This window comes from Arachis hypogaea, chromosome 18, assembly GCF_003086295.3.
Source record: "Arachis hypogaea cultivar Tifrunner chromosome 18, arahy.Tifrunner.gnm2.J5K5, whole genome shotgun sequence".
NCBI classification, from domain to species: domain Eukaryota; kingdom Viridiplantae; phylum Streptophyta; class Magnoliopsida; order Fabales; family Fabaceae; genus Arachis; species Arachis hypogaea.
In genome coordinates, this window is record NC_092053.1 from 122,633,770 (window position 1) to 122,645,805 (window position 12,036).

At 47.2% G+C, this 12,036-nt stretch overlaps 1 long non-coding RNA gene across 1 annotated transcript; it reads right to left on the reverse strand.

The window, feature by feature from the left end:
- Positions 1 to 1,305: 1,305 nt before the first annotated feature.
- Positions 1,306 to 3,417, reverse strand: LOC112772205 (uncharacterized). Its single transcript, XR_003187418.2, has 3 exons — positions 3,062 to 3,417; positions 2,099 to 2,358; positions 1,306 to 1,914 (listed from the first exon to the last, which is right to left on the reverse strand). It is a non-coding gene; the product is annotated as an uncharacterized lncRNA (long non-coding RNA).
- Between the last annotated feature and the right edge of the window lie 8,619 nt (positions 3,418 to 12,036).

Here is a 12,036-nt window from a genome sequence, read left to right on the forward strand (position 1 = left end):
AAAGAGAAAAGATATTTTTGAATTTAATGAAGAAAGAGAAAAACAGTGAAAACGACACCAAACTTAAAATTTTTAGATCAAAATAAAGGAAACAAACAGGAAAACTTTGAATATCAAGACGAACACCGAGAGCAACTTTTGAAAAATTTTTAAGAAAACAAAAACACAAAGGACACCAAACTTAAAAATTTTTATACTCTGCGCACTAATGATTCAAAAAAAAGAAAGAAAAATAAAATTATGCAATTGACACCAAACTTAAAATATGAAACTAAACTCAAACAGATGACTAAATCATGAAATTATTGGTTTTGAAAATTTTCAAAAATAATTAAGAAAAATAAAATAAGAATTTTAAAATTTTAACAAAAAACAATAATAGAAGACTCTAAACCAAAAAGAAAAATTTCTCCTAATCTAAGCAACAAAATAAACCGTCAGTTGTCCAAACTCGAACAATCGCCGGCAATGGCGCCAAAAACTTGGTGCACGAAATCACAAACACACTTTTGCAATTCCACACAACTAACCAGCAAGTGCACTGGGTCGTCCAAGTAATACCTTACGTGAGTAAGGGTCGATCCTTCGAAGATTGTCGGCTCAGAGCAAGCAATGGTTATCTTGTAAATCTTAGTCACGATATCAATAATAATTCTCAATTTTAATTGGAATGAGTAAAAGAACATGGATTAATTAATACTTGTTATGCAGTAATAGAGAACAGGTTGAGGTTTTGGAGATGCTCTGTCTTCTGAATCTTTGCTTTTCTACAGTCTTCTTCTTCACACACGCAAGGCTCCTTCCATGGCAAGCTGTATGTTGGTGGATCACCGTTGTCAATGGCTACCATCCGTCCTCTCAGTGAAAATGGTCCAAATGTGCTGTCACCGCACGACTAATCATCTGTCGGTTCTCACTCATGTTGGAATAGGATCCATTGATCCTTTTGCGTCTGTCACTACGCCCAACGCTCGCGAGTTTGAAGCTCGTCACAGTCATCCCTTCCCGGATCCTACTCGGAATACCACAGACAAGGTTTAGACTTTCCGGATCTCAAGGATGCTACCAATTGATTCTATCTTATACCACGAAGACTCTGGTCTCACAGATTTGAATGCTCTGTTGTCAGGAGATGCAATCAAACGCGTGAACCAGGAACCCAAGAGATACACACTCAATCTAAGGTAGAACGAAAGTGGTTGTCAAGCACGCGTTCATAGGTTGAGAATGATGATGAGTATCATGGATCATCACATTCATCATGTTAAAGTGCAAGCGAATATCTTAGAATAGAAACAAGCGTGATTGAATAGAAAACAGTAATAATTTGCATTAATCCATCGAGACACAGCAGAGCTCCTCACCTCCAACCATGGAGTTTAGAGACCCATGCCGTAGAAGATACAAAATTCAGATGTAAAAAATGTCATGAGCCGTAAAATGAATCTCTAAAAGTGATTTTTATACTAAACTAGTAACCTATGTTTACAGAAAATGAGTAAGCTAATATAGATAGTGCAGAAATCCACTTCCGGGGTCCACTTGGTGTGTGTTTGGGCTGAGCATTGAAGCTTTCACGTGTAGAGGCTATTCCTGGCGTTGAACTCCAACTTTTGTGCCAGTTTGGACGTTTAACTCCAACTTTTATGCCAGTTCTGGCGTTTAACGCCAGAAAAGGGTAAGGAGCTGGCGTTTAAAAGCCAGTTTGTGCTACCAAATCTCGGGCCAAGTATAGACTATTATATATTGCTGGAAAGCCCAAGATTTCTACTTTCCAATGCAATTGATAGCGCATCAATTGGATATCTGTAGCTCCAAAAAATACATTTCAAGTGCAGGGAGGTCAGAATCAACAGCTTCTGCAGTCCTTTTTAAGCTTCTGAATCAGGTCCCTCAATTTCAGCTAGAAAATACCTGAAATCACAGAAAAACACACACAGGCTCATAGTAAAGTCCTGGAATATGATTTTTATTTAAAAACTAATAAAAATATAATAAAAAGTAACTAAAACATACTAAAAACTGCCTAAAAACAATGCCAAAAAGCGTATAAATTATCCGCTCATCAGTCATCGACTTCTTCCTCAAGAGAATCTACCTCATTCGCATTAGCGCCTAAGTTTACGTCTCCTGGCAGCGAGTTCTGGGCACTATCTGTGCTCGTTTGTGGAGCAGGCCTTCGTTCGCTGTGCGGTGGACAGAACGGGTGTGAAGACACTATCACCAGTGGCCGGGGGAGATTTGAGAGTCATCGTGGTGGGAAGCTGAAGCCGTATTCGCTCCCGTTTGAGGTTGCTGAATTCCTGGTTCCAACTTTGCCTTTTTCATGTAACGACCTTTCCAAGCCATCTCAAACTCCTGACACCAACAAGCAAACAAAAAATTGTACAAATAGTCATGGTCCATAGTATGTTTTTCTGATTTCTAATCTCAAGTAGCTTATGAGGCATTTTATTCTTATTTTTTAATGCAATAAAGTTTCAAATCTTATTGTTAGGCAGACTATGATGTGTTACTTTCCTTATTTCTTTCTATTGTAATTTTAGCTCCTAGAGAATATCGCTTACTACATACATCAATGGTAGTGCATCTAGACTAACGAGGATGAAAAATGAAATTAACATCATAATAGTTAATCCTATTTCTAAAAAAAATACAAGTCCTCTAAAGTTTTCATCAAATAATTTTATAAAATATAAGTCCTCTAAGGTCCTCTGAATTTCATCAAGAGCAGAGGAAGGCAGGGAGTGGAAAGTGACCCTTTGAGGGTGGGGTGTTCAAAGCTAGCCATAAACATCACTTTCATTTATGAATCAAAGTGATCCTGCAGCCACATATGAGGCGCAATACGAACATTTTCGAAGAATGTCATGTAAACGAAATTAGTGCCGGCAAAGTCACAACTTGGCCAAGAAAGAAAAATGCCACAACTACCAAGCAGTTTCATGAGCTATACCCCTGGGTCATCTAAAAGCAAATTATATAGCCATGCATGTTGCTAGGTCCAGGTAAAAGCTTCAGTCAGAATATATGAATAAAACATAATGGAACGAATGCTTACCCGAGAAGAGAAGACGGGCCAGCAGCAGCTCTAGACTGACGACGACGAGGACAGGTCCGGGCTTCAAAAGCCGAGAGCTGCGACAGGCGACAACAGCAGGAGGTCAATCCCTTTCAGGCGAGGGCTTCGACGGCTTGAGGCTATGGGAGTCACGGCTGGCAGTTAGGGTCCAGTGGAGTGACGCGAGGGAGAAATAGAATTTGGGCACCACTGAAGTATTTGATTTCACCTTTGGCAATTGCAATTGAATTAGTATGGAAAAATTGGTTTCAGTCTTTTAATAATAATAATAATAATAATAATAATAATAATAGAACTAAAAAGATAATGATAAGAACAACCATAACACTTGGATCAGCATAATAATTTATCAGAGGCACACCGTATCAATAATAAGTATCGGCTATTCATAATGTTTTTGTTAATAATAAGAATGTTAATAAAAAAGTCTTTATTTTTGAACAAAAAATTAAGAGAAAATTCCACTCCCCTCTCTTGTAAGATGTTAAAATGACACTCGCTTCCCTTCTATTTTATAAATGTACATTCTCCTCTTTTCTAAGTTCTAATTTTTAAAAACCTCCTCTTTAATCCATTTTAAACTTTTTGTGTTAATTTGTTCGGTAAGTCGGTTACCGGTCGGTTCGGGTGAAGATCCTGGGAGATGGTAGGGGCTCGTCAGGTCGTGGACTGTCGGCCAGAGATGTGCAAGGTCCCGAGTACTCCACGTAAGAAAAGGGGGGGGGGGTGCCACCTGCAAAGACACTCCGATGCTCTTGTCAGTAAATGTGCAGGCGGAGAGGGTGATGTGATTTATGACGTACCTTGGGGTAAGGGTAGGTCCTTCCCCATATATACTATGTTAGAGGTGGGCCCCGCTAGGGCAGGCCCACCTTTTCCAAGGCCTCTCCTGCACAGCTGTGGAGAAGCTGTCAGGGACGCATGTCCAGGACGCGTGTCCGGGTCAGCAGAGAAGCACTTTGCCCACGACCGCTCGGGTCGAGTAGTGCTCGGGTCGGGCCGGCCCGTAATTGGTTTGGGCCAGGCTGTAACAGTGCCCCTGACGCGCCAGTAATGATTGTGAGATATTGGTGGCGCGTGACTTCTTCGTTCGTGTGTTGTCGCCGGGTCGTCTGGTCGTGGGGGAGACGTGCCTGCTGCGCGCGTGTCTCTTGGTTGTTGAGGTGACCGTTCATTGCTTCGTTCTTCGCGCTGAGCATTAAATGCTCATAATGGGTTGCAAAAACCCCGCGCGCAAAGACTATTTTACCCCTGGTCTTTTTCGCGCTTCGTGTAGCGGTTTTTAAACAGTTTCACAGTTTCTTCTTTCTTTTTCTCCCATTCTTGCTATTCCCATTTTCTTCTTTTCCTAACATCCAAAGCTTCTTGTTCGAGCATCCCTGTGCCTCTTCTTTCACTCTCAAGTTTCTTCAACCGATTCAGGTAATTCTCGCTCCTCGTTTTCTCGTGCTTTACCTGCGCCTTATTGCTGTATGTTTATTGTTTGTGTTTACTGCATGCTTTCGCTGCTCCGCTTGGTTTTTGTTGCTGGATGACCTTCCAGTGTTTAAGTAGATGAGTTAGGGGAGGGGTACCATTCCAGGGTAGGTTTCTAGGTGGCTTTCTTGATAGGTGTAGCTTGGTTCATGCCTGATTTTGACCGTTCAGTAGGATGAACATAGTCTCTGGGCGTTTTTTCGGGCTCCCGATCTCATAGTCTAACGGAGTGGTACCCCGCTTGTAGGTATGCCTCGCGTTGTTGCTCGGGCTTCTCCTTCTACCACTAACTACGACCCGTACGCCTGGGTGACCTCCGATGTGAAGGATTCTCCGAATCAAATGGATCTGGAGGAACTGACAGATTTCCGGCAAGCCGGGTATCTCTGTGGTGGCACAGACGAGGAGCTCAATTACGAGACCATCGTCCCCGCCCCCAGTGAGCGACTGCATGAGATCAACTTTCACGCTCCCCGGGTTGCCAATTGGATTTGGTTTTATAAAGCCATGTTCACCCAGGTAGGCGTCCGGATACTGTTTTCCGACTTCCAGATGGCGCTCCTTAATCGTATATCCGTGTCGCCGTCACGGCTCCATCCGAACAGCTGGGCTTCTATTCGCTGTTTCGAGATGGTTTGCGAGTATCTCGAGCTGCCGGTGTCGGTGGATGTCTTCCTCTTCTTCTACACCCTTACTAACCCCTCTAAGCAAGGGAAGGCGAGGAAAGGGTTCCTGTCCTTCCGATCTGCCCAAGGTCAGTGGGTGTTTGGTTTGTTTGAGGATTCCTATCACGGATTTAAGGACAAATTTTTCAAGGTTCGCCCCGTTAAAGGTCGCCATCCGTTTTGGCTGTCGTTGGAGGGGGAACGCCTCATCCCGACGTACTAGAGTTTCGAGGCGGGGTCTAACTCTTTTATTAAGGTGACGTATAAAGGGATGTCCCCCGTAGATAAAAAAATAGCCGATGTGTTGTTTGATCTCTTTGGGAAGAACCTCGTAAACCCCCATCTCCTTATGGGTGAACGGGAGGCCGCTAGGAGCTATATCCGTGAGTGGTTTTGTCTTGTGCTTGTACTGTTTATCATTGCTTGTTTCACCTGATCTAGCGACTGATGTGTTTGTCTGTTTGCTGCAGTAGAGATGTCTGCCTCAGTAACGGGGCTTGAGAATTTGATGAAGACCTTCTTCGAGGACAGTGATGAAGAGAAGGCTGAAGAGAAAGATGCTGGGAAATCGGAGGGGCCTTCTAGGGAGAAGGAGGATCATGCTGTGCCCTCTCCCCAGGATACCGGTATGTCAGAGAAGAACCCAGAAGGGGCGCAGCCTTCCCCCCTTCCCGAGGTAGTCGTTGGTGGGCATTCGTCCTCTACCCATCAGGAAGATGACGATGTGGAATTTGTCCACACCCCTAGGAAGCGGAGGGCGTCTGCCAGCCCAGAAGGGACTCTTACCATTATGGAAAGAAATTTTGATGCAACAAATTTTATTGACTCGCAGCTGATCCCCGGGACGGAGGAGCATTTTCATGGAACCGACTTGGCTGGGCAGGCGAGATGGATGTACCGGACTCTGCTCCGGGGGGCCGTGATAGCTCAAAAGGCTGAGTTCGAGTTGTCGGAAATGCAGGCTCTCCGGAGGAAGCTCGAATCCTCTGGCAAGGCAAACAATGATTTTAAGGTGCAAGTTGAGCTGCTCCAGAGCCAGTTGTCCGAGATGGGGAGAAGCTCAAGGCTTCTGAGAAAAAAATGACATCTGCCGAGGAGAAATTGAAGGCTTCCGACGAGACGGTGGCCCGTTTAGCTGAGCGGGAGATGACTCTTGAGAGCCAGCTGAACGCCGCTCAGGGTCGGGTGGCGATCTTGGAGAAAGAGCGTGACCAAGCCGTTTTGTCGGCTAAAGCCGCTAAAGCCGAGGTCGAGGAGCTCAGGAAGAAGCTGAAAGCAACCAAAGAGCAAGGGAAGAATGCGATCTCCATGACTGAGGACGCCCTGAAGGCCCAGGTGAAGATCGTGGCTCCCGACTTCGACACGCGGCCATTGGGGTCTTCAAGATGATCCAAGATGGCAAGATTGTTGACATGCCTAGGAAATGATCTCTTTTAACTTTGGCTTGGTGTGGACTTGTTGAACTTTTTGTTGTAACTTTGTGGCTGACTTTGTGACTTTTATGGCTAACTAGTCGCTTGGTCGACTTGTCCTTATTACCGTTTATTTTGCTTGTCATTTTATTTTTGTTATTGTTTTTTCGTGGCGGGCTTATTGCTTGTGCCCGGTTTTCCGTTTGCGCTGGCAATTCGATTGGAACTGTTGCAGTTCTATTTATGGAGCCGTTTGATATGGCTGTGGTTCCGCTGGCCTCCCGGGGTGATCAGTCCCGGGTTGCCGTTTACGATTGCGACCTTGTGGGGTGCGCGTTGAAAGAAAATAAATGGAAGAGTTTGGACAAGTAAGAATTAGTCGTTATCTAGACAATGTTTATGAACATAAAAGGCATTCGATAAAAACAGATAACTGGGAATTAACATTTGATCAAATCAAAACTCTACCCAGTTCATCGGGTTGGTTGGTCGGTGAGCCCAAGCTATGAATAAAACCTCCTCAGGTTAGCCGCGTTCCAAGTTCTCGGGATATCTTTGCCGTCGAGTCTTTCCAGCCTGTAGGCGCCTTTACCGAGCACCTCTTTGATCCTGTAGGGGCCTTCCCAATTCGCCGCCAGTTTTCCTTCTCCTGGGGTTGGTAGACCGACGTCGTTGCATCGTAGGACGAGGTCTTTTTCCTCAAAATCCCTTCTGAGGACTTTAGTGTTGTAGCGCAAAGCTATCCTTTGTTTCAATGCTGTCTCAGACAAGTGGGCTATCTCCCTGGTCTCTTCTACCAGGTCCTTTTCTACTGCTTCGTCTACCCCTGCGAGCAGTAACCGTGGACTTGGTTTGCCGATTTCGACGGGTATCACCGCGTCGACCCCGTACGTTAGGCAAAAAGGGGTTTCCCCCGTAGAGCTTTGTTCGGTTGTTCGGTAGGACCAGAGGACCGAAGCCAGCTCATCGGCCCATGCGCCTTTCTTGTTGTCTAAGCGCTTCTTGAGGCCAAGTAGGATTACTTTGTTTGCGGACTCCACTTGTCCGTTTGTCTGGGGATGCTCCACTGAGGAAAATTTTTGTTTTATTCCTAGGCCGGTGAGGAACTCCGTGAACTTCTTGTCAGTGAATTGCGTCCCATTGTCCGAGATGACGACCTCCGGGATACCGAAACGGGTTATCACCTGTCTCCACATGAATTTCCTGCAGTTGGAGGAGGATATGCTGGCCAGTGGTTCAGCCTCTATCCATTTGGTGTAGTAGTCGATGGCCACTATAAGATATTTGACTTGTCCCGGGCCAACCGGGAAAGGTCCTAAAAGGTCAACTGCCCATTGAGCGAAAGGTCGTGTAGACGTCAGCAGGCTCAGCTCGGAGGCCGGCGCCTTGTGGAAGTTGGCGTTTTGTTGACACTTTACGCACTTTCTGACAAACTCCCTGGAGTCTTTCATCATTGATGGCCAGTAATATCCAGCTCGGATGAGCTTCCTCGCTAGGGCTTTGCCCCCGATGTGGTGGCCGCAACATCCCTCGTGGACTTCTCTAAGTACATAGTCCGCTTGGTCGGGATGTAGGCACTTCAACAGGGGTTGGCTGAGCCCCTTTCTGAACAGTTGTCCTTGTATGATTGCGTATCTGGCTGCCTCCCTTCTCAACGCTTTGGTCGCCTTCTCATCGTCAAGTAACTTGCCTAGTTCCAGGAAGTTTGTGATGGGGTCCATCCAGGAAGGGCTTGACTCCGTCAAATGGAGGGCGACGGTTGGTTCCTTCACCATGCCCTGGATGAGAGACCGGTTACCTACTCCCGGCTTCGTGCTTGCAAGTTTGGACAGGAGGTCTGCCCGTGTGTTCCTTTCTCTCGGAACGTGTCGGACTGTGATCTCTTGGAATTCTCTTGCAAATTCTTTTACCTTTTCCAAATATTTTTGTAGAAGGGGGTCCCTGGCTTGATAGCTCCCGTTTACCTGCGAGGTGACGACTTGAGAGTCGCTGCATACCTCCAGCCTCGTTGCCCCGACTTCTCGAGCTAGCGTCAGTCTCCCTAGGAGAGCTTCGTATTCCGCTTGATTGTTCAACACGGGAAACTCAAACTTGGTCGATTTCTCGTAAATGACTCCCGCCGGGCTTTCCAAAATGACCCCGGCTCCCCCGGACGTTTGGTTGGAGGCCCCGTCTACGTGGAGTCTCCACCGTGTGCCCGTTTCTTCGGGAGGATCGCCCGTTACCTCTACTAAGAAATCTGCCATTGCCTGTGCCTTGATTGCGTGCCGGGGCTCATAGTGCAAGTCATATTAGGACAGATCAATGGCCCAGGTCATCATCCTTCCAGCCAAATCAGGCTTTTGGAGTACTTGACGGATCGCTTGATCCGTTCTGATGACTACACGGTGACCCTGGAAGTATTGCCTCAACCTTCGAGAGGAGGTTAAGAGTGTCAGCGCCAGTTTTTCCAGTTTGCTGTACCTCAGCTCTGCTCCTTGTAGGGCCCTGCTTACGAAGTAAATTGGTTGCTGAGCTTTCCCTTCTTCTCTTACGAGCACTGCTGCAAGTGCTTCCTCTGTTACTGCTAGGTAGAGGTAGCGTGGCTCTCCGGCTTTGGGCTTTCCGAGCATCGGAGGCGTTGCTAGGATTTTCTTGAAGTGGTTGAATGCTTCCTCGCAGGCTGGGGTCCATTCAAATGCTATCCCCTTTTTCATTAGATTGAAGAAGGGCAGGGCTTTCGCTGCCGATGCGCCGAGGAAACGGGATAACGCCGTCAGCCTTCCTGCCAGCCGCTGGACGTCTTTGATGCAACACGGGCTCTTCATCTGGAGAATCGCTTGGCACTTCTCAGGGTTGGCCTCTACTCCTCTTTGGGTGATCATGAACCCTAGGAACTTCCCAGCTTCCATGGCAAAGGCGCACTTGAGCGGGTTGAGCCTCATGCCGTGCTGCCGGAGGGAGGCGAACACGCCCTCTAGGTCTCTCAGGAGGTCGTCGGGTCGTGCGGTTTTCGCGAGGATGTCGTCTACGTAGAATTCTACTGTCTTGCCTATGAGCTCATTGAATATCTTGTTCATCAGTCTTTGGTACGTGGCGCCAGCGTTTTTTAGACCAAACGGCATCACCTTGTAACAATAGATCCCTCCTGGCGTTATGAACGTCGTTTTGTCCTCGTCGGGTCGGTGCATCGGTATCTGATTGTACCCAGAGTAGGCGTCCATAAAGCTCAGGTATTGGTACCCCGCTGCTGCATCGACGAGTGCGTCAATGTTGGGCAGGGGGTAGCAATCCTTAGGACATGCCTTGTTGAGGTCGGAGTAGTCCACGCACATTCTCCACCTCCCACTGTGTTTTTTCACCAAAACCACGTTTGACAGCCAAGTCGAATAGTCCAGCTCTCGGATGAACCCTGCTTCAAGGAGGCTGGCCGTCTGCCTGGCCACCTCCTCTGCCCTTTCTTGTGACATATTTCTCCTCTTCTGAGCCACTGGCTTGGCCTCCGGCTTGACGGCCAGATGGTGTGACATGAGCTGGGGGTCTATCCCTGGCATATCGGCTGGTGTCCAGGCGAAGAGGTCGGCATTGGCTCTGATCATCTTCATCAAAGGTTCTTTTAATTCATGGGGGAGGTTTCTGTTTATGAACGCGAACTTCTCGTCCCCATCGCCGACCCTAAATTTTTCCAAGTCCCCTTCTGGCTCAGGTCTGGGCTTGTCATCTATCCTGGCATCCAGGTCGGCAAGGAAAACCCCTGATGCTTCTTTGGATTTTTTTCCTAAGAGAGAGACTGGCGTGGTCGCAAGCGACTGCCATTTCCAAGTCTCTTCTGATGGACCCTACGGATCCGTCATCGGTAACAAACTTCATTACGAGCATTTTCGTGCCAATCGCTACCCCAAGGTCATTGATGGTTTTTCTCCCCAGGATGATATTATAAGCAGTGGAATCTCGTAAGACAACAAAATCGGCCATTACCGTTCTTCGCCTCTGTCCTTGTCCAAGGGAGGTCGGTAGTGAGATGATCCCATCTGGCTTGATGAAGTGATCACCCAACCCTACCACACCGTGCTGGTGGGTCGCCAGGTCGGCATCACGCAGTCCCAAGGCGTCGAAGATGTTGCGAAACATGATGTTCGAGTCTGCCCCCGTGTCCACTAGGATCCGTTTGACGAGTCCGATTCCGACTCTGGCCGTGATAACCATGGGAGGACTTTTCGGTACTTCATCGAACCATTGGTCCTCAGGGCCGAAAGAGATGGATGGGTGTCCCTAGGAACCCCTAGCAGATGAGGAGGAGACTGCCAGGACCTTGGCGTCTTTCTTCTGCGCCGATTTTGACCTCGGGGCGGAATTCCTTGCAGTTACTACATTCACCACCATGAGACCGTGGTCGTCTCCCTCTGGTTCTTGACGTCGTCTTGTCGTCCGGGACCTGTCCTCACCCTCGTGATCCTGATTCCATCTCCTCGGTTCCCTTATGAGGTGGGAGAAGTCGGCAAGCTTTCCGTCCCTGATTGCTTGCTCCAGGACATCCTTTAGGTCGAAGCAGTCTTGGGTCTTGTGCCCATACCCCTTGTGATATTCGCAGTAGAGGCTTTTGTTTCCCCTCATCCTGTCCTTCAGAGGTTGTGGCCTCGATAGTATCCCTTTCTCGGCTATCTGTTGGTAGACCTCCGTGATTGGTGCCGCGAGGGGGGTGTAGTTGGTGAATTTCCCGACTCGGGGAAATGGTTTTGTCGTCTTGCTCGAGCCACCATCCCTGGTGCGTTCCTTTTGTCATTCTCCAACATCGTAGTGCCTGGTTTGGTTGTAGGGGGGTTGCCGTTTATTGGCAGCCACGACCCGGCTGATGATGAGCGGATAATTTATACGCTTTTTGGCATTGTTTTTAGTATGTTTTTAGTAGAATCTAGTTACTTTTAGGGATGTTTTCATTAGTTTTTATGTTAAATTCACATTTCTGGACTTTACTATGAGTTTGTATGTTTTTCTATTATTTCAGGTATTTTCTGGCTGAAATTGAGGGACTTGAGCAAAAATCAAATTCAGAGGTTGAAGAAGGACTGCTGATGTTGTTGGATTCTGACCTCCCTGCACTCAAAATGGATTTTCTAGAGCTACAGAACTCAAATTGGCGCGCTTTTAATTGCGTTGGAAAGTAGAGATCCAGGGCTTTCCAGAAATATATAATAGTCCATACTTTACCCAAGTTTAGATGACGCAAACTGGCGTTCAACGCCAGCTCTCTGCCCAATTCTGGCGTCCAGCGCCAGAAACAAGTTGCAAAGTGGAGTTCAACGCCCAAACTGGCACAAAAGCTGGCGTTCAACTCCAAGAATGACCTCTCCACGTGTAGACTTCAAGCTCAGCCCAAGCACACACCAAGTGGGCCCCGGAAGTGGATTTATGCACCAATTAC